Source organism: Vicugna pacos, unplaced genomic scaffold (genome assembly GCF_048564905.1).
Source record: "Vicugna pacos unplaced genomic scaffold, VicPac4 scaffold_20, whole genome shotgun sequence".
NCBI lineage: Eukaryota > Metazoa > Chordata > Mammalia > Artiodactyla > Camelidae > Vicugna > Vicugna pacos.
Window position 1 is genome coordinate 96223106 of NW_027328741.1, and position 26227 is coordinate 96249332.

The following is a 26227-nucleotide window of genomic DNA, read 5'->3' on the forward strand; positions in this document are numbered from 1 at the left end:
CAGTAAGCTGAAGACAGGCAGATCTTCCACTGTCTGCCCTTTCAGGTTCTGGAAACTGACCCGTGAACTCAGGTCTTTGGGCAGCAGCAGTATCTCGAACTGACACAGCTTCCCGGACCAAAGACCTAAGCCAAGCTCCACAGAGGGCGGCAGCCCCTCCATCGCACTGATCCACCCACAGAACTCTGCCCGGTTACCTAGGATCCACCAGCCACAACAAGCCTCGCGGTACACACCAACATTCCACCTGGAATCCAACCGCTAACTGCCATCCCCAATGGCTGCTGCATCTTGTCAGTGCTGGGGGAGGGGCTGCATCCGACGAGAGGTTCCTAAGGTAAATGTGATTCTACCCACTAGCGTCCCATGGGCCTTTGTTCTTCCCTCTTTCCTTTTGTTCAGATCTGTATGCACTGTAGCAACGGAGGGAAGTGTGTCCATTTTCAGTTGAATGTTTCACACGTCTTTAAACTTTCTAACAGTTCACAGTACACAGAGACCCACTAAGGGAAACTATTGTTCCTGTAATATGGGCACACCCGCAATACATAGCCGTCGGTTGATTTCTGCTGAAACACCCGCATTCACGGGACATCTATCCATTTGTTTCAAGGGGGCTGAAATTCCTAGGAATGATACAATCCCCAATGTGCACTTTACTGCCTGTCTCTTTTGATCTTAGTACACTTTTGCGGAGCTACTTTTCCTTGTTATAGGCTTGTGCCATTTCTACTCAACGTAGTGTAGTATATGGCATTCATTCATCCTGTTGGAAGACTTGCAAGTCTATATCACGGACTAGGAAACCATTGGATTCCAAATCGGCATTTGGGTTAGGTCACGATATGCTCATATGAATCAATATTTACGAATATAAATGCACGCCTCTGATTTCCGAATACAGGTGTGCTGAGTACATTCAAGCCGCGATACTGGGTCGATGCGTACTGAATGATCCTTGACATCACCTTGAGTAATTTCTTTTGAATATTCATGTTACCCTACCCTTTTTGTGTTGTTTGTTTGTTTGATTCTTTCTTGGTCTGCTTCTCGTTTGCTTTGCAAACACGTCAGGCCATGCATCTCTCCGTTTGCTTCCAACAGAGAGTCATATAAGCTGACTCCCTTAAGAGAGTGCTTCCAATCCCCTATGATTTCCTGCTTCCCTCTCCCATCTTTAGGGTTTTGATGTCCTCCTTGCCTTCTTCTTGTTTCTTCTTTTCCACTCATGCTCTTCTTGCATTTCCAATAAGGGTTTTCTTCTTTCCATTTCATCTTGCTGCTTATCCCTTCAGGGGAGAATCCTCAACCTTTCTTTTAGGATAAGTTTCGAACTGCTGAATTCTTTTAAGATTTGCAGGTCTGTGGCATTCTCTAGCTCTGCTGTTATTAGAAATGGTGGTCATGTGGCATAGGCTACCCTAGATGGCAGCATTTTGCCATTCAAGCTATGGTCTATGTCCTGGCACTCCTCCCTGTCCTGCAATATTGCTGCTGAGATAGCAGCTGAAACCCCTCTGGAGGTTCTCTTGTGACTATGTTGCTTTCCTCCAGGCGCATTTTAAATCACTGGGATGCTCATGAACTTTGTTGATTTGGATCATACAGCTGCTGCTAAGTCTATTGGGATTCCACCTCTTTTGGACGCTGTGTACTTCCTGAATTCGCCTAGATGATTCTATCTTGGCTTTCAGCAAGTTTCAGTCTGATTTTTCTACACATAACTTTTCAAACATTGTTTGTTTCTTTATCTCTTGCTTTTCCATCTGGGACTCTTTCGAATTTTAGTCTTTCATGCCTTGTCTTCAACCAGGATTCAACAGCAATGTTTTCATTGGTTTGCACTTGCTTTCCTATGTGTGCTTCTGACCGAGGGATTTCTGTTCCCCTGTCTTCAAAGTCATTCACGCGTCCCTCTGCAATATCTCGTCTGCTTAGGACGGAATGTTAGCCCTGATATTTTCTCATCCACTGAGTTTTCTGATATTATTTGGCTCGTCTTTAGGCTTTCTCTTCCCCTTTTCTGGTATTCTGCCTTTTGTGATTCTGAGACACTGTTGTTCTTCAGTGTTTCCCTCACCTCCATTTTCAATACTTGCTCTGGAGAGCGTTTTGCAGTCTAGTTGTCTGAAAGCTTATCTTTAGGGCCTTCAATCTCTTTGGAACTGAAAATGGTACTTCCTTTTCCTTTTACTGTATTTCTTCATCTCTACTGGTCAGGTAATTTCAGGTATCTAATGTAGACTTCTAGGGCTTGGTTAAGTGAAAACTTTAGACACTTGGCTCTACACAATTGCATGGGATTTCTGTGAGGACAAATTTTCCTAGACATTGATGCCATGTCCTGTTCCTGTGTGTGTTGTCTGGTCTATCTCCAATTGCTGGTGTTGCCTTTGTTGTGATGAACCCCCCATACTATTTCGATTAGGATAACCTCATTTTGATTACGCTTATCTCACAAATCTGAAAGAGCACAGGACACTTCCTCTGGTGGAAATGGAGCTTCTAAAGGTTCTCAGCTCTGCATTCTACTCTCTGTTATTTTGGAGTGTTTCCAGAAGAGCAGAGTGTGAGTGCGCTTGTGCTTTGTAGTGCCACGGGAATGTCCCACTGAAACCAGTTCTTCCAAGAGCTTCTCTGTCTACAGAAACACCAGTGGAAGCATATCTATGGATGTCACACATCAGGGCCTGCTGGAATGATCCCGCAGCCCGAACTTGGTGTCCTCGCTGCCGAACCGTGCCGGTGCCATCCAAAATGTAGCATCCGCTTTTGAGAGATAAACTGAAGGAAATCCTTCCTCTTCTCACGCTGTGGTCTTGGACCACACTTCCTTGTCCTCTCATCCTTGTGGCACGGGTGCACGAAGCCAACCACAGAGCTGTTGCACATCCTGTGCCTCAAACCAAACCATAATCACAGCCCAGGTTATGAATGTAGCAGATCCTAAGGCTTTTCATTCTGAACTCAAACCCAAGGCCCCCTGGATCCCTCAGACCCGATGCACAATATCTCTGATTCAGCCCCACACATGCTCTATTGGCAAAATGCCAAATTGGTCTCTGGTCCTGCAGATGCACTGGGTGTGGCCATGGGACATATCGATAATTTCAACTGCGCGCGCCAGGGTGGTTGCTTGCTCATTGGGGTCCCAGGTCGGTTTGCTCTCTTGATAGGACCCACCACATCCCACAACGCACTCCGGATCCCTGAGACTCAGCGTGTGCCACCATCCGTAGCCCTATCCCTCCCTGAACGCTGCCTCTGCTACCTCAAATTTGGCAGCTCGGAGCTTGGTCTCAGAATCAACTGTGGGGATATTTTGCACTGGATTCTTTGAGATCTGTCAGCCAAGCATCTGCTGTGCACTCTTCTAACACTCAGCACATCACCTTCAATCCCATGTCTCCTGTCCGCTTGAGAGTGTGCGTCCAAGTTAAAGAGAGTTTCACCTTTACTGCTCCATCAACAGGGCTCAGACCATGCACTGGTATCCATTCCCTGCTTTTCCTTCTCCTGCTTCCAGGTGTTCTGAGGCCTCATCCTGTCTTTGGAAGTAACAGACCTCTCTTCGGCAAGTGTCCTGTGCCAAGGGCTGGGTGAGTGGATGTTTCCATTGCTGTGTTCATGGGAGCGAGTGAGCGCAGGTTGCACTGCTTCTCTGTCAACTGGGCATCGATGAATCAACACTTTCCAGATACATTTCACAGAAATGTGATTTCTTTTTATCTCTTTGTTTCTATACAGCCGTGGTGGGAGGGATTGTCCGAAGACTCCAGTTTTGACATTGTGTTGATATCTCATTTGCAGTCTTTAAAAATTTAATAGAATTGATATAAATGTTTTGGGAGTTATACGAAAATGAAGTTAGTTTCTGAAACATACTAAATCGACCTAGAAGCCAGACTTGTCAATTTCGGTAACATTTTGTCAGCTCTAAGGAAAACATAGACAGATAGAATGCAAACTAGCAGTCCGAACTGTTAAAGGGGTCATGTCAGCTCTTTACTGTTGAAGCCTCCGAAACCAACAGGAACCATGAAATAACTAATGGAAACATGAAATAACCCCCAAGCTTGGATTCCCTTGTGCATGTGGTGCCCTTTACTCCCGATGACACCTACTGGTCAATGTTGGCATTTCAAGGTGTAACATCCCTCTCAAGGAAAATACAAGAGGAAACGAACTAAATATATACATTTAGCTTTGAATCCAAAGAACCTAGAGGCATTATAGCTATGAGAACCCTGCTGCAGCTATGCTAGGCTACTGAGAACCAGGTGTTCTTCTATCAGTGATGAGAACGCTTAATCATCCGATCATGTTGGGTAAAGCACTTGAATGCAACCAAGTCTGCACCCCCATGATAGATTGCCCCCCGGGGCTTGACTCAATTGAAAGACGGTCCACATAAGCTGTGTCTTTCATGTCATTGGCGACTTTTACAGTTCCGTTCACTATCTGACTTCTAATATTTACCTAGACTGTCTTGAAAAACGGAGGCCTAATACAGATTCAAGTTCAGTCAAAGATTCCCCTCACTTACCACACTCCCTTCACCCCAGAGAGGACATAATCCCAGCATTTGCTGAATCTAGCGGAAGGCCATCTTTTCTTTGTGGGAGCTAAGTATTCAATTCCTATCTATTTCATACGAGAGTATTTGACCTTTATAGGGTTCCCTGTTGTTAACAGAGGATGAAGCTAGAGGAACTCTGATTCTAGGAGGGGCTTGCTCTTCTCTTACTGGCTTCATTGCAGCTCAGGTACTGATCCCTCAAAATGGATGCCTGAGTGGAGGGGAGGGAAGAGCAAGTGCTTGATAGCTAGGCCCAAACCTGGGAAAAGGCTTACCTGGGCTTGGTGCACTTTGATCTGAATGGCTTGGAATTGCCCCTTGGGTCGTGTGGATTATCTGACCTCTTTCAAGAACATGAGCATTTTTATCATCTCTGCCATCTCTTCTCTTTAGACGTCAGGGATCTTGGACCCGTTCTTGGAGCAGAGAATTGAGGAACTTCCTCCAGTCCACGGTGGCCCTCCGTAGGTTTCTGCTAGTATCAGCGAGGTTCAATATGTCTCATGAATGCCTTTCGAGCCTGCTATCCTCTACAGCTGTCTCCAGGCCAGTATTCTCTATTGTAGCAGAACATCTGTCATCAATGTGTTCGCATCTCTCCTCAATCCGTGCAGCCATGTTTTCGGCCAGCTTCTCTTCGTGTCTCCCATAAAGTCGACTTCAACAGGACTGGGCAAGTCTGAAAGGACCTCGGAGCCTCTCCAGTAAGCTGAAGACAGGCAGATCTTCCACTGTCTGCCCTTTCAGGTTCTGGAAACTGACCCGTGAACTCAGGTCTTTGGGCAGCAGCAGTATCTCGAACTGACACAGCTTCCCGGACCAAAGACCTAAGCCAAGCTCCACAGAGGGCGGCAGCCCCTCCATCGCACTGATCCACCCACAGAACTCTGCCCGGTTACCTAGGATCCACCAGCCACAACAAGCCTCGCGGTACACACCAACATTCCACCTGGAATCCAACCGCTAACTGCCATCCCCAATGGCTGCTGCATCTTGTCAGTGCTGGGGGAGGGGCTGCATCCGACGAGAGGTTCCTAAGGTAAATGTGATTCTACCCACTAGCGTCCCATGGGCCTTTGTTCTTCCCTCTTTCCTTTTGTTCAGATCTGTATGCACTGTAGCAACGAAGGCAAGTGTGTCCATTTTCAGTTGAATGTTTCACACGTCTTTAAACTTTCTAACAGTTCACAGTACACAGAGACCCACTAAGGGAAACTATTGTTCCTGTAATATGGGCACACCCGCAATACATAGCCGTCGGTTGATTTCTGCTGAAACACCCGCATTCACGGGACATCTATCCATTTGTTTCAAGGGGGCTGAAATTCCTAGGAATGATACAATCCCCAATGTGCACTTTACTGCCTGTCTCTTTTGATCTTAGAACACTTTTGTGGAGCTACTTTTCCTTGTTATAGGCTTGTGCCATTTCTTCTCGACGTAGTGTAGAATATGGCATTCATTCATCCTGTTGGAAGACTTGCAAGTCTATATCACGGACTAGGAATCCATTGGATTCCAAATCGGCATTTGGGTTAGGTCACGATATGCTCATATGAATCAATATTTACGAATATAAATGCACGCCTCTGATTTCCGAATACAGGTGTGCTGAGTACATTCAAGCCGCGATACTGGGTCGATGCGTACTGAATGATCCTTGACATCACCTTGAGTAATTTCTTTTGAATATTCATGTTACCCTACCCTTTTTGTGTTGTTTGTTTGTTTGATTCTTTCTTGGTCTGCTTCTCGTTTGCTTTGCAAACACGTCAGGCCATGCATCTCTCCGTTTGCTTCCAACAGAGAGTCATATAAGCTGACTCCCTTAAGAGAGTGCTTCCAATCCCCTATGATTTCCTGCTTCCCTCTCCCATCTTTAGGGTTTTGATGTCCTCCTTGCCTTCTTCTTGTTTCTTCTTTTCCACTCATGCTCTTCTTGCATTTCCAATAAGGGTTTTCTTCTTTCCATTTCATCTTGCTGCTTATCCCTTCAGGGGAGAATTCTCAACCTTTCTTTTAGGATAAGTTTCGAACTGCTGAATTCTTTTAAGATTTGCAGGTCTGTGGCATTCTCTAGCTCTGCTGTTATTAGAAATGGTGGTCATGTGGCATAGGCTACCCTAGATGGCAGCATTTTGCCATTCAAGCTATGGTCTATGTCCTGGCACTCCTCCCTGTCCTGCAATATTGCTGCTGAGATAGCAGCTGAAACCCCTCTGGAGGTTCTCTTGTGACTATGTTGCTTTCCTCCAGGCGCATTTTAAATCACTGGGATGCTCATGAACTTTGTTGATTTGGATCATACAGCTGCTGCTAAGTCTATTGGGATTCCACCTCTTTTGGACGCTGTGTACTTCCTGAATTCGCCTAGATGATTCTATCTTGGCTTTCAGCAAGTTTCAGTCTGATTTTTCTACACATAACTTTTCAAACATTGTTTGTTTCTTTATCTCTTGCTTTTCCATCTGGGACTCTTTCGAATTTTAGTCTTTCATGCCTTGTCTTCAACCAGGATTCAACAGCAATGTTTTCATTGGTTTGCACTTGCTTTCCTATGTGTGCTTCTGACCGAGGGATTTCTGTTCCCCTGTCTTCAAAGTCATTCACGCGTCCCTCTGCAATATCTCGTCTGCTTAGGACGGAATGTTAGCCCTGATATTTTCTCATCCACTGAGTTTTCTGATATTATTTGGCTCGTCTTTAGGCTTTCTCTTCCCCTTTTCTGGTATTCTGCCTTTTGTGATTCTGAGACACTGTTGTTCTTCAGTGTTTCCCTCACCTCCATTTTCAATACTTGCTCTGGAGAGCGTTTTGCAGTCTAGTTGTCTGAAAGCTTATCTTTAGGGCCTTCAATCTCTTTGGAACTGAAAATGGTACTTCCTTTTCCTTTTACTGTATTTCTTCATCTCTACTGGTCAGGTAATTTCAGGTATCTAATGTAGACTTCTAGGGCTTGGTTAAGTGAAAACTTTAGACACTTGGCTCTACACAATTGCATGGGATTTCTGTGAGGACAAATTTTCCTAGACATTGATGCCATGTCCTGTTCCTGTGTGTGTTGTCTGGTCTATCTCCAATTGCTGGTGTTGCCTTTGTTGTGATGAACCCCCCATACTATTTCGATTAGGATAACCTCATTTTGATTACGCTTATCTCACAAATCTGAAAGAGCACAGGACACTTCCTCTGGTGGAAATGGAGCTTCTAAAGGTTCTCAGCTCTGCATTCTACTCTCTGTTATTTTGGAGTGTTTCCAGAAGAGCAGAGTGTGAGTGCGCTTGTGCTTTGTAGTGCCACGGGAATGTCCCACTGAAACCAGTTCTTCCAAGAGCTTCTCTGTCTACAGAAACACCAGTGGAAGCATATCTATGGATGTCACACATCAGGGCCTGCTGGAATGATCCCGCAGCCCGAACTTGGTGTCCTCGCTGCCGAACCGTGCCGGTGCCATCCAAAATGTAGCATCCGCTTTTGAGAGATAAACTGAAGGAAATCCTTCCTCTTCTCACGCTGTGGTCTTGGACCACACTTCCTTGTCCTCTCATCCTTGTGGCACGGGTGCACGAAGCCAACCACAGAGCTGTTGCACATCCGGTGCCTCAAACCAAACCATAATCACAGCCCAGGTTATGAATGTAGCAGATCCTAAGGCTTTTCATTCTGAATTCAAACCCAAGGCCCCCTGGATCCCTCAGACCCGATGCACAATATCTCTGATTCAGCCCCACACATGCTCTATTGGCAAAATGCCAAATTGGTCTCTGGTCCTGCAGATGCACTGGGTGTGGCCATGGGACATATCGATAAATTCAACTGCGCGCGCCAGGGCGGTTGCTTGCTCATTGGGGCCACAGGTCGGTTTGCTCTCTTGATAGGACCCACCACATCCCACAACGCACTCCAGATCCCTGAGACTCAGCGTGTGCCACCATCCGTAGCCCTATCCCTCCCTGAACGCTGCCTCTGCTACCTCAAATTTGGCAGCTCGGAGCTTGGTCTCAGAATCAACTGTGGGGATATTTTGCACTGGATTCTTTGAGTTCTGTCAGCCAAGCATCTGCTGTGCACTCTTCTAACACTCAGCGCATTACCTTCAATCCCATGTCTCCTGTCTGCTTGTGAGTGTGCGTCCAAGTTAAAGAGAGTTTCACCTTTACTGCTCCATCAACAGGGCTCAGACCATGCACTGGTATCCATTCCCTGCTTTTCCTTCTCCTGCTTCCAGGTGTTCTGAGGCCTCATCCTGTCTTTGGAAGTAACAGACCTCTCTTCGGCAAGTGTCCTGTGCCAAGGGCTGGGTGAGTGGATGTTTCCATTGCTGTGTTCATGGGAGCGAGTGAGCGCAGTTTGCACTGCTTCTCTGTCAACTGGGCATCGATGAATCAACACTTTCCAGATACATTTCACAGAAATGTGATTTCTTTTTATCTCTTTGTTTCTATACAGCCGTGGTGGGAGGGATTGTCCGAAGACTCCAGTTTTGACATTGTGTTGATATCTCATTTGCAGTCTTTAAAAATTTAATAGAATTGATATAAATGTTTTGGGAGTTATACGAAAATGAAGTTAGTTTCTGAAACATACTAAATCGACCTAGAAGCCAGACTTGTCAATTTCGGTAACATTTTGTCAGCTCTAAGGAAAACATAGACAGATAGAATGCAAACTAGCAGTCCGAACTGTTAAAGGGGTCATGTCAGCTCTTTACTGTTGAAGCCTCCGAAACCAACAGGAACCATGAAATAACTAATGGAAACATGAAATAACCCCCAAGCTTGGATTCCCTTGTGCATGTGGTGCCCTTTAGTCCCGATGACACCTACTGGTCAATGTTGGCATTTCAAGGTGTAACATCCCTCTCAAGGAAAATACAAGAGGAAACGAACTAAATATATACATTTAGCTTTGAATCCAAAGAACCTAGAGGCATTATAGCTATGAGAACCCTGCTGCAGCTATGCTAGGCTACTGAGAACCAGGTGTTCTTCTATCAGTGATGAGAACGCTTAATCATCCGATCATGTTGGGTAAAGCACTTGAATGCAACCAAGTCTGCACCCCCATGATAGATTGCCCCCGGGGGCTTGACTCAATTGAAAGACGGTCCACATAAGCTGTGTCTTTCATGTCATTGGCGACTTTTACAGTTCCGTTCACTATCTGACTTCTAATATTTACCTAGACTGTCTTGAAAAACGGAGGCCTAATACAGATTCAAGTTCAGTCAAAGATTCCCCTCACTTACCACACTCCCTTCACCCCAGAGAGGACATAATCCCAGCATTTGCTGAATCTAGCGGAAGGCCATCGTTTCTTTGTGGGAGCTAAGTATTCAATTCCTATCTATTTCATACGAGAGTATTTGACCTTTATGGGGTTCCCTGTTGTTCACAGAGGATGAAGCTAGAGGAACTCTGATTCTAGGAGGGGCTTGCTCTTCTCTTACTGGCTTCATTGCAGCTCAGGTACTGATCCCTCAAAATGGATGCCTGAGTGGAGGGGAGGGAAGAGCAAGTGCTTGATAGCTAGGCCCAAACCTGGGAAAAGGCTTACCTGGGCTTGGTGCACTTTGATCTGAATGGCTTGGAATTGCCCCTTGGGTCGTGTGGATTATCTGACCTCTTTCAAGAACATGAGCGTTTTTATCATCTCTGCCATCTCTTCTCTTTAGACGTCAGGGATCTTGGACCCGTTCTTGGAGCAGAGAATTGAGGAACTTCCTCCAGTCCACGGTGGCCCTCCGTAGGTTTCTGCTAGTATCAGCGAGGTTCAATATGTCTCATGAATGCCTTTCGAGCCTGCTATCCTCTACAGCTGTCTCCAGGCCAGTATTCTGTATTGTAGCAGAACATCTCTCATCAATGTGTTCGCATCTCTCCTCAATCCGTGCAGCCATGTTTTCGGCCAGCTTCTCTTCGTGTCTCCCATAAAGTCGACTTCAACAGGACTGGGCAAGTCTGAAAGGACCTCGGAGCCTCTCCAGTAAGCTGAAGACAGGCAGATCTTCCACTGTCTGCCCTTTCAGGTTCTGGAAACTGACCCGTGAACTCAGGTCTTTGGGCAGCAGCAGTATCTCGAACTGACACAGCTTCCCGGACCAAAGACCTAAGCCAAGCTCCACAGAGGGCGGCAGCCCCTCCATCGCACTGATCCACCCACAGAACTCTGCCCGGTTACCTAGGATCCACCAGCCACAACAAGCCTCGCGGTACACACCAACATTCCACCTGGAATCCAACCGCTAACTGCCATCCCCAATGGCTGCTGCATCTTGTCAGTGCTGGGGGAGGGGCTGCATCCGACGAGAGGTTCCTAAGGTAAATGTGATTCTACCCACTAGCGTCCCATGGGCCTTTGTTCTTCCCTCTTTCCTTTTGTTCAGATCTGTATGCACTGTAGCAACGGAGGGAAGTGTGTCCATTTTCAGTTGAATGTTTCACACGTCTTTAAACTTTCTAACAGTTCACAGTACACAGAGACCCACTAAGGGAAACTATTGTTCCTGTAATATGGGCACACCCGCAATACATAGCCGTCGGTTGATTTCTGCTGAAACACCCGCATTCACGGGACATCTATCCATTTGTTTCAAGGGGGCTGAAATTTCTAGGAATGATACAATCCCCAATGTGCACTTTACTGCCTGTCTCTTTTGATCTTAGTACACTTTTGCGGAGCTACTTTTCCTTGTTATAGGCTTGTGCCATTTCTTCTCGACGTAGTGTAGAATATGGCATTCATTCATCCTGTTGGAAGACTTGCAAGTCTATATCACGGACTAGGAATCCATTGGATTCCAAATCGGCATTTGGGTTAGGTCACGATATGCTCATATGAATCAATATTTACGAATATAAATGCACGCCTCTGATTTCCGAATACAGGTGTGCTGAGTACATTCAAGCCGCGATACTGGGTCGATGCGTACTGAATGATCCTTGACATCACCTTGAGTAATTTCTTTTGAATATTCATGTTACCCTACCCTTTTTGTGTTGTTTGTTTGTTTGATTCTTTCTTGGTCTGCTTCTCGTTTGCTTTGCAAACACGTCAGGCCATGCATCTCTCCGTTTGCTTCCAACAGAGAGTCATATAAGCTGACTCCCTTAAGAGAGTGCTTCCAATCCCCTATGATTTCCTGCTTCCCTCTCCCATCTTTAGGGTTTTGATGTCCTCCTTGCCTTCTTCTTGTTTCTTCTTTTCCACTCATGCTCTTCTTGCATTTCCAATAAGGGTTTTCTTCTTTCCATTTCATCTTGCTGCTTATCCCTTCAGGGGAGAATTCTCAACCTTTCTTTTAGGATAAGTTTCGAACTGCTGAATTCTTTTAAGATTTGCAGGTCTGTGGCATTCTCTAGCTCTGCTGTTATTAGAAATGGTGGTCATGTGGCATAGGCTACCCTAGATGGCAGCATTTTGCCATTCAAGCTATGGTCTATGTCCTGGCACTCCTCCCTGTCCTGCAATATTGCTGCTGAGATAGCAGCTGAAACCCCTCTGGAGGTTCTCTTGTGACTATGTTGCTTTCCTCCAGGCGCATTTTAAATCACTGGGATGCTCATGAACTTTGTTGATTTGGATCATACAGCTGCTGCTAAGTCTATTGGGATTCCACCTCTTTTGGACGCTGTGTACTTCCTGAATTCGCCTAGATGATTCTATCTTGGCTTTCAGCAAGTTTCAGTCTGATTTTTCTACACATAACTTTTCAAACATTGTTTGTTTCTTTATCTCTTGCTTTTCCATCTGGGACTCTTTCGAATTTTAGTCTTTCATGCCTTGTCTTCAACCAGGATTCAACAGCAATGTTTTCATTGGTTTGCACTTGCTTTCCTATGTGTGCTTCTGACCGAGGGATTTCTGTTCCCCTGTCTTCAAAGTCATTCACGCGTCCCTCTGCAATATCTCGTCTGCTTAGGACGGAATGTTAGCCCTGATATTTTCTCATCCACTGAGTTTTCTGATATTATTTGGCTCGTCTTTAGGCTTTCTCTTCCCCTTTTCTGGTATTCTGCCTTTTGTGATTCTGAGACACTGTTGTTCTTCAGTGTTTCCCTCACCTCCATTTTCAATACTTGCTCTGGAGAGCGTTTTGCAGTCTAGTTGTCTGAAAGCTTATCTTTAGGGCCTTCAATCTCTTTGGAACTGAAAATGGTACTTCCTTTTCCTTTTACTGTATTTCTTCATCTCTACTGGTCAGGTAATTTCAGGTATCTAATGTAGACTTCTAGGGCTTGGTTAAGTGAAAACTTTAGACACTTGGCTCTACACAATTGCATGGGATTTCTGTGAGGACAAATTTTCCTAGACATTGATGCCATGTCCTGTTCCTGTGTGTGTTGTCTGGTCTATCTCCAATTGCTGGTGTTGCCTTTGTTGTGATGAACCCCCCATACTATTTCGATTAGGATAACCTCATTTTGATTACGCTTATCTCACAAATCTGAAAGAGCACAGGACACTTCCTCTGGTGGAAATGGAGCTTCTAAAGGTTCTCAGCTCTGCATTCTACTCTCTGTTATTTTGGAGTGTTTCCAGAAGAGCAGAGTGTGAGTGCGCTTGTGCTTTGTAGTGCCACGGGAATGTCCCACTGAAACCAGTTCTTCCAAGAGCTTCTCTGTCTACAGAAACACCAGTGGAAGCATATCTATGGATGTCACACATCAGGGCCTGCTGGAATGATCCCGCAGCCCGAACTTGGTGTCCTCGCTGCCGAACCGTGCCGGTGCCATCCAAAATGTAGCATCCGCTTTTGAGAGATAAACTGAAGGAAATCCTTCCTCTTCTCACGCTGTGGTCTTGGACCACACTTCCTTGTCCTCTCATCCTTGTGGCACGGGTGCACGAAGCCAACCACAGAGCTGTTGCACATCCTGTGCCTCAAACCAAACCATAATCACAGCCCAGGTTATGAATGTAGCAGATCCTAAGGCTTTTCATTCTGAATTCAAACCCAAGGCCCCCTGGATCCCTCAGACCCGATGCACAATATCTCTGATTCAGCCCCACACATGCACTATTGGCAAAATGCCAAATTGGTCTCTGGTCCTGCAGATGCACTGGGTGTGGCCATGGGACATATCGATAATTTCAACTGCGCGCGCCAGGGTGGTTGCTTGCTCATTGGGGTCCCAGGTCGGTTTGCTCTCTAGATAGGACCCACCACATCCCACAACGCACTCCGGATCCCTGAGACTCAGCGTGTGCCACCATCCGTAGCCCTATCCCTCCCTGAACGCTGCCTCTGCTACCTCAAATTTGGCAGCTCAGAGCTTGGTCTCAGAATCAACTGTGGGGATATTTTGCACTGGATTCTTTGAGATCTGTCAGCCAAGCATCTGCTGTGCACTCTTCTAACACTCAGCACATCACCTTCAATCCCATGTCTCCTGTCCGCTTGAGAGTGTGCGTCCAAGTTAAAGAGAGTTTCACCTTTACTGCTCCATCAACAGGGCTCAGACCATGCACTGGTATCCATTCCCTGCTTTTCCTTCTCCTGCTTCCAGGTGTTCTGAGGCCTCATCCTGTCTTTGGAAGTAACAGACCTCTCTTCGGCAAGTGTCCTGTGCCAAGGGCTGGGTGAGTGGATGTTTCCATTGCTGTGTTCATGGGAGCGAGTGAGCGCAGGTTGCACTGCTTCTCTGTCAACTGGGCATCGATGAATCAACACTTTCCAGATACATTTCACAGAAATGTGATTTCTTTTTATCTCTTTGTTTCTATACAGCCGTGGTGGGAGGGATTGTCCGAAGACTCCAGTTTTGACATTGTGTTGATATCTCATTTGCAGTCTTTAAAAATTTAATAGAATTGATATAAATGTTTTGGGAGTTATACGAAAATGAAGTTAGTTTCTGAAACATACTAAATCGACCTAGAAGCCAGACTTGTCAATTTCGGTAACATTTTGTCAGCTCTAAGGAAAACATAGACAGATAGAATGCAAACTAGCAGTCCGAACTGTTAAAGGGGTCATGTCAGCTCTTTACTGTTGAAGCCTCCGAAACCAACAGGAACCATGAAATAACTAATGGAAACATGAAATAACCCCCAATCTTGGATTCTCTTGTGCATGTGGTGCCCTTTAGTCCCGATGACACCTACTGGTCAATGTTGGCATTTCAAGGTGTAACATCCCTCTCAAGGAAAATACAAGAGGAAACGAACTAAATATATACATTTAGCTTTGAATCCAAAGAACCTAGAGGCATTATAGCTATGAGAACCCTGCTGCAGCTATGCTAGGCTACTGAGAACCAGGTGTTCTTCTATCAGTGATGAGAACGCTTAATCATCCGATCATGTTGGGTAAAGCACTTGAATGCAACCAAGTCTGCACCCCCATGATAGATTGCCCCCGGGGGCTTGACTCAATTGAAAGACGGTCCACATAAGCTGTGTCTTTCATGTCATTGGCGACTTTTACAGTTCCGTTCACTATCTGACTTCTAATATTTACCTAGACTGTCTTGAAAAACGGAGGCCTAATACAGATTCAAGTTCAGTCAAAGATTCCCCTCACTTACCACACTCCCTTCACCCCAGAGAGGACATAATCCCAGCATTTGCTGAATCTAGCGGAAGGCCATCGTTTCTTTGTGGGAGCTAAGTATTCAATTCCTATCTATTTCATACGAGAGTATTTGACCTTTATGGGGTTCCCTGTTGTTCACAGAGGATGAAGCTAGAGGAACTCTGATTCTAGGAGGGGCTTGCTCTTCTCTTACTGGCTTCATTGCAGCTCAGGTACTGATCCCTCAAAATGGATGCCTGAGTGGAGGGGAGGGAAGAGCAAGTGCTTGATAGCTAGGCCCAAACCTGGGAAAAGGCTTACCTGGGCTTGGTGCACTTTGATCTGAATGGCTTGGAATTGCCCCTTGGGTCGTGTGGATTATCTGACCTCTTTCAAGAACATGAGCGTTTTTATCATCTCTGCCATCTCTTCTCTTTAGACGTCAGGGATCTTGGACCCGTTCTTGGAGCAGAGAATTGAGGAACTTCCTCCAGTCCATGGTGGCCCTCCGTAGGTTTCTGCTAGTATCAGCGAGGTTCAATATGTCTCATGAATGCCTTTCGAGCCTGCTATCCTCTACAGCTGTCTCCAGGCCAGTATTCTCTATTGTAGCAGAACATCTCTCATCAATGTGTTCGCATCTCTCCTCAATCCGTGCAGCCATGTTTTCGGCCAGCTTCTCTTCGTGTCTCCCATAAAGTCGACTTCAACAGGACTGGGCAAGTCTGAAAGGACCTCGGAGCCTCTCCAGTAAGCTGAAGACAGGCAGATCTTCCACTGTCTGCCCTTTCAGGTTCTGGAAACTGACCCGTGAACTCAGGTCTTTGGGCAGCAGCAGTATCTCGAACTGACACAGCTTCCCGGACCAAAGACCTAAGCCAAGCTCCACAGAGGGCGGCAGCCCCTCCATCGCACTGATCCACCCACAGAACTCTGCCCGGTTACCTAGGATCCACCAGCCACAACAAGCCTCGCGGTACACACCAACATTCCACCTGGAATCCAACCGCTAACTGCCATCCCCAATGGCTGCTGCATCTTGTCAGTGCTGGGGGAGGGGCTGCATCCGACGAGAGGTTCCTAAGGTAAATGTGATTCTACCCACTAGCGTCCCATGGGCCTTTGTTCTTCCCTCTTTCCTTTTGTTCAGATCTGTATGCACTGTAGCAACGGAGGGAAGTGTGTCCATTTTCAGTTGAATGTTTCACACGTCTTTAAACTTTCTAACAGTTCACAGTACACAGAGACCCACTAAGGGAAACTATTGTTCCTGTAATATGGGCACACCCGCAATACATAGCCGTCGGTTGATTTCTGCTGAAACACCCGCATTCACGGGACATCTATCCATTTGTTTCAAGGGGGCTGAAATTCCTAGGAATGATACAATCCCCAGTGTGCACTTTACTGCCTGTCTCTTTTGATCTTAGTACACTTTTGTGGAGCTACTTTTCCTCGTTATAGGCTTGTGCCATTTCTTCTCGACGTAGTGTAGAATATGGCATTCATTCATCCTGTTGGAAGACTTGCAAGTCTATATCACGGACTAGGAATCCATTGGATTCCAAATCGGCATTTGGGTTAGGTCACGATATGCTCATATGAATCAATATTTACGAATATAAATGCACGCCTCTGATTTCCGAATACAGGTGTGCTGAGTACATTCAAGCCGCGATACTGGGTCGATGCGTACTGAATGATCCTTGACATCACCTTGAGTAATTTCTTTTGAATATTCATGTTACCCTACCCTTTTTGTGTTGTTTGTTTGTTTGATTCTTTCTTGGTCTGCTTCTCGTTTGCTTTGCAAACACGTCAGGCCATGCATCTCTCCGTTTGCTTCCAACAGAGAGTCATATAAGCTGACTCCCTTAAGAGAGTGCTTCCAATCCCCTATGATTTCCTGCTTCCCTCTCCCATCTTTAGGGTTTTGATGTCCTCCTTGCCTTCTTCTTGTTTCTTCTTTTCCACTCATGCTCTTCTTGCATTTCCAATAAGGGTTTTCTTCTTTCCATTTCATCTTGCTGCTTATCCCTTCAGGGGAGAATTCTCAACCTTTCTTTTAGGATAAGTTTCGAACTGCTGAATTCTTTTAAGATTTGCAGGTCTGTGGCATTCTCTAGCTCTGCTGTTATTAGAAATGGTGGTCATGTGGCATAGGCTACCCTAGATGGCAGCATTTTGCCATTCAAGCTATGGTCTATGTCCTGGCACTCCTCCCTGTCCTGCAATATTGCTGCTGATATAGCAGCTGAAACCCCTCTGGAGGTTCTCTTGTGACTATGTTGCTTTCCTCCAGGCGCATTTTAAATCACTGGGATGCTCATGAACTTTGTTGATTTGGATCATACAGCTGCTGCTAAGTCTATTGGGATTCCACCTCTTTTGGACGCTGTGTACTTCCTGAATTCGCCTAGATGATTCTATCTTGGCTTTCAGCAAGTTTCAGTCTGATTTTTCTACACATAACTTTTCAAACATTGTTTGTTTCTTTATCTCTTGCTTTTCCATCTGGGACTCTTTCGAATTTTAGTCTTTCATGCCTTGTCTTCAACCAGGATTCAACAGCAATGTTTTCATTGGTTTGCACTTGCTTTCCTATGTGTGCTTCTGACCGAGGGATTTCTGTTCCCCTGTCTTCAAAGTCATTCACGCGTCCCTCTGCAATATCTCGTCTGCTTAGGACGGAATGTTAGCCCTGATATTTTCTCATCCACTGAGTTTTCTGATATTATTTGGCTCGTCTTTAGGCTTTCTCTTCCCCTTTTCTGGTATTCTGCCTTTTGTGATTCTGAGACACTGTTGTTCTTCAGTGTTTCCCTCACCTCCATTTTCAATACTTGCTCTGGAGAGCGTTTTGCAGTCTAGTTGTCTGAAAGCTTATCTTTAGGGCCTTCAATCTCTTTGGAACTGAAAATGGTACTTCCTTTTCCTTTTACTGTATTTCTTCATCTCTACTGGTCAGGTAATTTCAGGTATCTAATGTAGACTTCTAGGGCTTGGTTAAGTGAAAACTTTAGACACTTTGCTCTACACAATTGCATGGGATTTCTGTGAGGACAAATTTTCCTAGACATTGATGCCATGTCCTGTTCCTGTGTGTGTTGTCTGGTCTATCTCCAATTGCTGGTGTTGCCTTTGTTGTGATGAACCCCCCATACTATTTCGATTAGGATAACCTCATTTTGATTACGCTTATCTCACAAATCTGAAAGAGCACAGGACACTTCCTCTGGTGGAAATGGAGCTTCTAAAGGTTCTCAGCTCTGCATTCTACTCTCTGTTATTTTGGAGTGTTTCCAGAAGAGCAGAGTGTGAGTGCGCTTGTGCTTTGTAGTGCCACGGGAATGTCCCACTGAAACCAGTTCTTCCAAGAGCTTCTCTGTCTACAGAAACACCAGTGGAAGCATATCTATGGATGTCACACATCAGGGCCTGCTGGAATGATCCCGCAGCCCGAACTTGGTGTCCTCGCTGCCGAACCGTGCCGGTGCCATCCAAAATGTAGCATCCGCTTTTGAGAGATAAACTGAAGGAAATCCTTCCTCTTCTCACGCTGTGGTCTTGGACCACACTTCCTTGTCCTCTCATCCTTGTGGCACGGGTGCACGAAGCCAACCACAGAGCTGTTGCACATCCTGTGCCTCAAACCAAACCATAATCACAGCCCAGGTTATGAATGTAGCAGATCCTAAGGCTTTTCATTCTGAATTCAAACCCAAGGCCCCCTGGATCCCTCAGACCCGATGCACAATATCTCTGATTCAGCCCCACACATGCTCTATTGGCAAAATGCCAAATTGGTCTCTGGTCCTGCAGATGCACTGGGTGTGGCCATGGGACATATCGATAATTTCAACTGCGCGCGCCAGGGTGGTTGCTTGCTCATTGGGGTCCCAGGTCGGTTTGCTCTCTTGATAGGACCCACCACATCCCACAACGCACTCCGGATCCCTGAGACTCAGCGTGTGCCACCATCCGTAGCCCTATCCCTCCCTGAACGCTGCCTCTGCTACCTCAAATTTGGCAGCTCGGAGCTTGGTCTCAGAATCAACTGTGGGGATATTTTGCACTGGATTCTTTGAGATCTGTCAGCCAAGCATCTGCTGTGCACTCTTCTAACACTCAGCGCATCACCTTCAATCCCATGTCTCCTGTCCGCTTGAGAGTGTGCGTCCAAGTTAAAGAGAGTTTCACCTTTACTGCTCCATCAACAGGGCTCAGACCATGCACTGGTATCCATTCCCTGCTTTTCCTTCTCCTGCTTCCAGGTGTTCTGAGGCCTCATCCTGTCTTTGGAAGTAACAGACCTCTCTTCGGCAAGTGTCCTGTGCCAAGGGCTGGGTGAGTGGATGTTTCCATTGCTGTGTTCATGGGAGCGAGTGAGCGCAGGTTGCACTGCTTCTCTGTCAACTGGGCATCGATGAATCAACACTTTCCAGATACATTTCACAGAAATGTGATTTCTTTTTATCTCTTTGTTTCTATACAGCCGTGGTGGGAGGGATTGTCCGAAGACTCCAGTTTTGACATTGTGTTGATATCTCATTTGCAGTCTTTAAAAATTTAATAGAATTGATATAAATGTTTTGGGAGTTATACGAAAATGAAGTTAGTTTCTGAAACATACTAAATCGACCTAGAAGCCAGACTTGTCAATTTCGGTAACATTTTGTCAGCTCTAAGGAAAACATAGACAGATAGAATGCAAACTAGCAGTCCGAACTGTTAAAGGGGTCATGTCAGCTCTTTACTGTTGAAGCCTCCGAAACCAACAGGAACCATGAAATAACTAATGGAAACATGAAATAACCCCCAAGCTTGGATTCCCTTGTGCATGTGGTGCCCTTTACTCCCGATGACACCTACTGGTCAATGTTGGCATTTCAAGGTGTAACATCCCTCTCAAGGAAAATACAAGAGGAAACGAACTAAATATATACATTTAGCTTTGAATCCAAAGAACCTAGAGGCATTATAGCTATGAGAACCCTGCTGCAGCTATGCTAGGCTACTGAGAACCAGGTGTTCTTCTATCAGTGATGAGAACGCTTAATCATCCGATCATGTTGGGTAAAGCACTTGAATGCAACCAAGTCTGCACCCCCATGATAGATTGCCCCCGGGGGCTTGACTCAATTGAAAGACGGTCCACATAAGCTGTGTCTTTCATGTCATTGGCGACTTTTACAGTTCCGTTCACTATCTGACTTCTAATATTTACCTAGACTGTCTTGAAAAACGGAGGCCTAATACAGATTCAAGTTCAGTCAAAGATTCCCCTCACTTACCACACTCCCTTCACCCCAGAGAGGACATAATCCCAGCATTTGCTGAATCTAGCGGAAGGCCATCGTTTCTTTGTGGGAGCTAAGTATTCAATTCCTATCTATTTCATACGAGAGTATTTGACCTTTATGGGGTTCCCTGTTGTTCACAGAGGATGAAGCTAGAGGAACTCTGATTCTAGGAGGGGCTTGCTCTTCTCTTACTGGCTTCATTGCAGCTCAGGTACTGATCCCTCAAAATGGATGCCTGAGTGGAGGGGAGGGAAGAGCAAGTGCTTGATAGCTAGGCCCAAACCTGGGAAAAGACTTACCTGGGCTTGGTGCACTTGATCTGAATGGCTTGGAATTGCCCCTTGGGTCGTGTGGATTATCTGACCTCTTTCAAGAACATGAGCGTTTTTATCATCTCTGCCATCTCTTCTCTTTAGACGTCAGGGATCTTGGACCCGTTCTTGGAGCAGAGAATTGAGGAACTTCCTCCAGTCCACGGTGGCCCTCCGTAGGTTTCTGCTAGTATCAGCGAGGTTCAATATGTCTCATGAATGCCTTTCGAGCCTGCTATCCTCTACAGCTGTCTCCAGGCCAGTATTCTGTATTGTAGCAGAACATCTCTCATCAATGTGTTCGCATCTCTCCTCAATCCGTGCAGCCATGTTTTCGGCCAGCTTCTCTTCGTGTCTCCCATAAAGTCGACTTCAACAGGACTGGGCAAGTCTGAAAGGACCTCGGAGCCTCTCCAGTAAGCTGAAGACAGGCAGATCTTCCACTGTCTGCCCTTTCAGGTTCTGGAAACTGACCCGTGAACTCAGGTCTTTGGGCAGCAGCAGTATCTCGAACTGACACAGCTTCCCGGACCAAAGACCTAAGCCAAGCTCCACAGAGGGCGGCAGCCCCTCCATCGCACTGATCCACCCACAGAACTCTGCCCGGTTACCTAGGATCCACCAGCCACAACAAGCCTCGCGGTACACACCAACATTCCACCTGGAATCCAACCGCTAACTGCCATCCCCAATGGCTGCTGCATCTTGTCAGTGTTGGGGGAGGGGCTGCATCCGACGAGAGGTTCCTAAGGTAAATGTGATTCTACCCACTAGCGTCCCATGGGCCTTTCTTCTTCCCTCTTTCCTTTTGTTCAGATCTGTATGCACTGTAGCAACGGAGGGAAGTGTGTCCATTTTCAGTTGAATGTTTCACACGTCTTTAAACTTTCTAACAGTTCACAGTACACAGAGACCCACTAAGGGAAACTATTGTTCCTGTAATATGGGCACACCCGCAATACATAGCCGTCGGTTGATTTCTGCTGAAACACCCGCATTCACGGGACATCTATCCATTTGTTTCAAGGGGGCTGAAATTCCTAGGAATGATACAATCCCCAATGTGCACTTTACTGCCTGTCTCTTTTGATCTTAGTACACTTTTGCGGAGCTACTTTTCCTTGTTATAGGCTTGTGCCATTTCTTCTCGACGTAGTGTAGAATATGGCATTCATTCATCCTGTTGGAAGACTTGCAAGTCTATATCACGGACTAGGAATCCATTGGATTCCAAATCGGCATTTGGGTTAGGTCACGATATGCTCATATGAATCAATATTTACGAATATAAATGCACGCCTCTGATTTCCGAATACAGGTGTGCTGAGTACATTCAAGCCGCGATACTGGGTCGATGCGTACTGAATGATCCTTGACATCACCTTGAGTAATTTCTTTTGAATATTCATGTTACCCTACCCTTTTTGTGTTGTTTGTTTGTTTGATTCTTTCTTGGTCTGCTTCTCGTTTGCTTTGCAAACACGTCAGGCCATGCATCTCTCCGTTTGCTTCCAACAGAGAGTCATATAAGCTGACTCCCTTAAGAGAGTGCTTCCAATCCCCTATGATTTCCTGCTTCCCTCTCCCATCTTTAGGGTTTTGATGTCCTCCTTGCCTTCTTCTTGTTTCTTCTTTTCCACTCATGCTCTTCTTGCATTTCCAATAAGGGTTTTCTTCTTTCCATTTCATCTTGCTGCTTATCCCTTCAGGGGAGAATTCTCAACCTTTCTTTTAGGATAAGTTTCGAACTGCTGAATTCTTTTAAGATTTGCAGGTCTGTGGCATTCTCTAGCTCTGCTGTTATTAGAAATGGTGGTCATGTGGCATAGGCTACCCTAGATGGCAGCATTTTGCCATTCAAGCTATGGTCTATGTCCTGGCACTCCTCCCTGTCCTGCAATATTGCTGCTGAGATAGCAGCTGAAACCCCTCTGGAGGTTCTCTTGTGACTATGTTGCTTTCCTCCAGGCGCATTTTAAATCACTGGGATGCTCATGAACTTTGTTGATTTGGATCATACAGCTGCTGCTAAGTCTATTGGGATTCCACCTCTTTTGGACGCTGTGTACTTCCTGAATTCGCCTAGATGATTCTATCTTGGCTTTCAGCAAGTTTCAGTCTGATTTTTCTACACATAACTTTTCAAACATTGTTTGTTTCTTTATCTCTTGCTTTTCCATCTGGGACTCTTTCGAATTTTAGTCTTTCATGCCTTGTCTTCAACCAGGATTCAACAGCAATGTTTTCATTGGTTTGCACTTGCTTTCCTATGTGTGCTTCTGACCGAGGGATTTCTGTTCCCCTGTCTTCAAAGTCATTCACGCGTCCCTCTGCAATATCTCGTCTGCTTAGGACGGAATGTTAGCCCTGATATTTTCTCATCCACTGAGTTTTCTGATATTATTTGGCTCGTCTTTAGGCTTTCTCTTCCCCTTTTCTGGTATTCTGCCTTTTGTGATTCTGAGACACTGTTGTTCTTCAGTGTTTCCCTCACCTCCATTTTCAATACTTGCTCTGGAGAGCGTTTTGCAGTCTAGTTGTCTGAAAGCTTATCTTTAGGGCCTTCAATCTCTTTGGAACTGAAAATGGTACTTCCTTTTCCTTTTACTGTATTTCTTCATCTCTACTGGTCAGGTAATTTCAGGTATCTAATGTAGACTTCTAGGGCTTGGTTAAGTGAAAACTTTAGACACTTGGCTCTACACAATTGCATGGGATTTCTGTGAGGACAAATTTTCCTAGACATTGATGCCATGTCCTGTTCCTGTGTGTGTTGTCTGGTCTATCTCCAATTGCTGGTGTTGCCTTTGTTGTGATGAACCCCCCATACTATTTCGATTAGGATAACCTCATTTTGATTACGCTTATCTCACAAATCTGAAAGAGCACAGGACACTTCCTCTGGTGGAAATGGAGCTTCTAAAGGTTCTCAGCTCTGCATTCTACTCTCTGTTATTTTGGAGTGTTTCCAGAAGAGCAGAGTGTGAGTGCGCTTGTGCTTTGTAGTGCCACGGGAATGTCCCACTGAAACCAGTTCTTCCAAGAGCTTCTCTGTCTACAGAAACACCAGTGGAAGCATATCTATGGATGTCACACATCAGGGCCTGCTGGAATGATCCCGCAGCCCGAACTTGGTGTCCTCGCTGCCGAACCGTGCCGGTGCCATCCAAAATGTAGCATCCGCTTTTGAGAGATAAACTGAAGGAAATCCTTCCTCTTCTCACGCTGTGGTCTTGGACCACACTTCCTTGTCCTCTCATCCTTGTGGCACGGGTGCACGAAGCCAACCACAGAGCTGTTGCACATCCGGTGCCTCAAACCAAACCATAATCACAGCCCAGGTTATGAATGTAGCAGATCCTAAGGCTTTTCATTCTGAATTCAAACCCAAGGCCCCCTGGATCCCTCAGACCCGATGCACAATATCTCTGATTCAGCCCCACACATGCTCTATTGGCAAAATGCCAAATTGGTCTCTGGTCCTGCAGATGCACTGGGTGTGGCCATGGGACATATCGATAATTTCAACTGCGCGCGCCAGGGTGGTTGCTTGCTCATTGGGGTCCCAGGTCGGTTTGCTCTCTTGATAGGACCCACCACATCCCACAACGCACTCCGGATCCCTGAGACTCAGCGTGTGCCACCATCCGTAGCCCTATCCCTCCCTGAACGCTGCCTCTGCTACCTCAAATTTGGCAGCTCGGAGCTTGGTCTCAGAATCAACTGTGGGGATATTTTGCACTGGATTCTTTGAGATCTGTCAGCCAAGCATCTGCTGTGCACTCTTCTAACACTCAGCGCATCACCTTCAATCCCATGTCTCCTGTCCGCTTGAGAGTGTGCGTCCAAGTTAAAGAGAGTTTCACCTTTACTGCTCCATCAACAGGGCTCAGACCATGCACTGGTATCCATTCCCTGCTTTTCCTTCTCCTGCTTCCAGGTGTTCTGAGGCCTCATCCTGTCTTTGGAAGTAACAGACCTCTCTTCGGCAAGTGTCCTGTGCCAAGGGCTGGGTGAGTGGATGTTTCCATTGCTGTGTTCATGGGAGCGAGTGAGCGCAGGTTGCACTGCTTCTCTGTCAACTGGGCATCGATGAATCAACACTTTCCAGATACATTTCACAGAAATGTGATTTCTTTTTATCTCTTTGTTTCTATACAGCCGTGGTGGGAGGGGTTGTCCGAAGACTCCAGTTTTGACATTGTGTTGATATCTCATTTGCAGTCTTTAAAAATTTAATAGAATTGATATAAATGTTTTGGGAGTTATACGAAAATGAAGTTAGTTTCTGAAACATACTAAATCGACCTAGAAGCCAGACTTGTCAATTTCGGTAACATTTTGTCAGCTCTAAGGAAAACATAGACAGATAGAATGCAAACTAGCAGTCCGAACTGTTAAAGGGGTCATGTCAGCTCTTTACTGTTGAAGCCTCCGAAACCAACAGGAACCATGAAATAACTAATGGAAACATGAAATAACCCCCAAGCTTGGATTCCCTTGTGCATGTGGTGCCCTTTACTCCCGATGACACCTACTGGTCAATGTTGGCATTTCAAGGTGTAACATCCCTCTCAAGGAAAATACAAGAGGAAACGAACTAAATATATACATTTAGCTTTGAATCCAAAGAACCTAGAGGCATTATAGCTATGAGAACCCTGCTGCAGCTATGCTAGGCTACTGAGAACCAGGTGTTCTTCTATCAGTGATGAGAACGCTTAATCATCCGATCATGTTGGGTAAAGCACTTGAATGCAACCAAGTCTGCACCCCCATGATAGATTGCCCCCGGGGGCTTGACTCAATTGAAAGACGGTCCACATAAGCTGTGTCTTTCATGTCATTGGCGACTTTTACAGTTCCGTTCACTATCTGACTTCTAATATTTACCTAGACTGTCTTGAAAAACGGAGGCCTAATACAGATTCAAGTTCAGTCAAAGATTCCCCTCACTTACCACACTCCCTTCACCCCAGAGAGGACATAATCCCAGCATTTGCTGAATCTAGCGGAAGGCCATCGTTTCTTTGTGGGAGCTAAGTATTCAATTCCTATCTATTTCATACGAGAGTATTTGACCTTTATGGGGTTCCCTGTTGTTCACAGAGGATGAAGCTAGAGGAACTCTGATTCTAGGAGGGGCTTGCTCTTCTCTTACTGGCTTCATTGCAGCTCAGGTACTGATCCCTCAAAATGGATGCCTGAGTGGAGGGGAGGGAAGAGCAAGTGCTTGATAGCTAGGCCCAAACCTGGGAAAAGGCTTACCTGGGCTTGGTGCACTTTGATCTGAATGGCTTGGAATTGCCCCTTGGGTCGTGTGGATTATCTGACCTCTTTCAAGAACATGAGCGTTTTTATCATCTCTGCCATCTCTTCTCTTTAGACGTCAGGGATCTTGGACCCGTTCTTGGAGCAGAGAATTGAGGAACTTCCTCCAGTCCACGGTGGCCCTCCGTAGGTTTCTGCTAGTATCAGCGAGGTTCAATATGTCTCATGAATGCCTTTCGAGCCTGCT

At 45.8% G+C, this 26227-nt stretch overlaps 3 long non-coding RNA genes across 3 annotated transcripts; all 3 read left to right on the top strand.

The window, feature by feature from the left end:
* The first annotated feature begins 210 nt into the window (after positions 1 to 210).
* LOC140693794 (uncharacterized) lies at positions 211 to 5146 on the top strand. The gene is made up of 3 exons (XR_012069498.1): positions 211 to 337; positions 3527 to 3599; positions 4973 to 5146. It is a non-coding gene; the product is annotated as an uncharacterized lncRNA (long non-coding RNA).
* A 343-nt stretch (positions 5147 to 5489) lies between these two features.
* Positions 5490 to 10433, top strand: LOC140693800 (uncharacterized). Its single transcript, XR_012069504.1, has 3 exons — positions 5490 to 5618; positions 8808 to 8880; positions 10254 to 10433. It is a non-coding gene; the product is annotated as an uncharacterized lncRNA (long non-coding RNA).
* A 5620-nt stretch (positions 10434 to 16053) lies between these two features.
* On the top strand, positions 16054 to 20994 carry LOC140693796 (uncharacterized). The gene is made up of 3 exons (XR_012069500.1): positions 16054 to 16180; positions 19370 to 19442; positions 20815 to 20994. It is a non-coding gene; the product is annotated as an uncharacterized lncRNA (long non-coding RNA).
* Positions 20995 to 26227: the final 5233 nt, after the last annotated feature.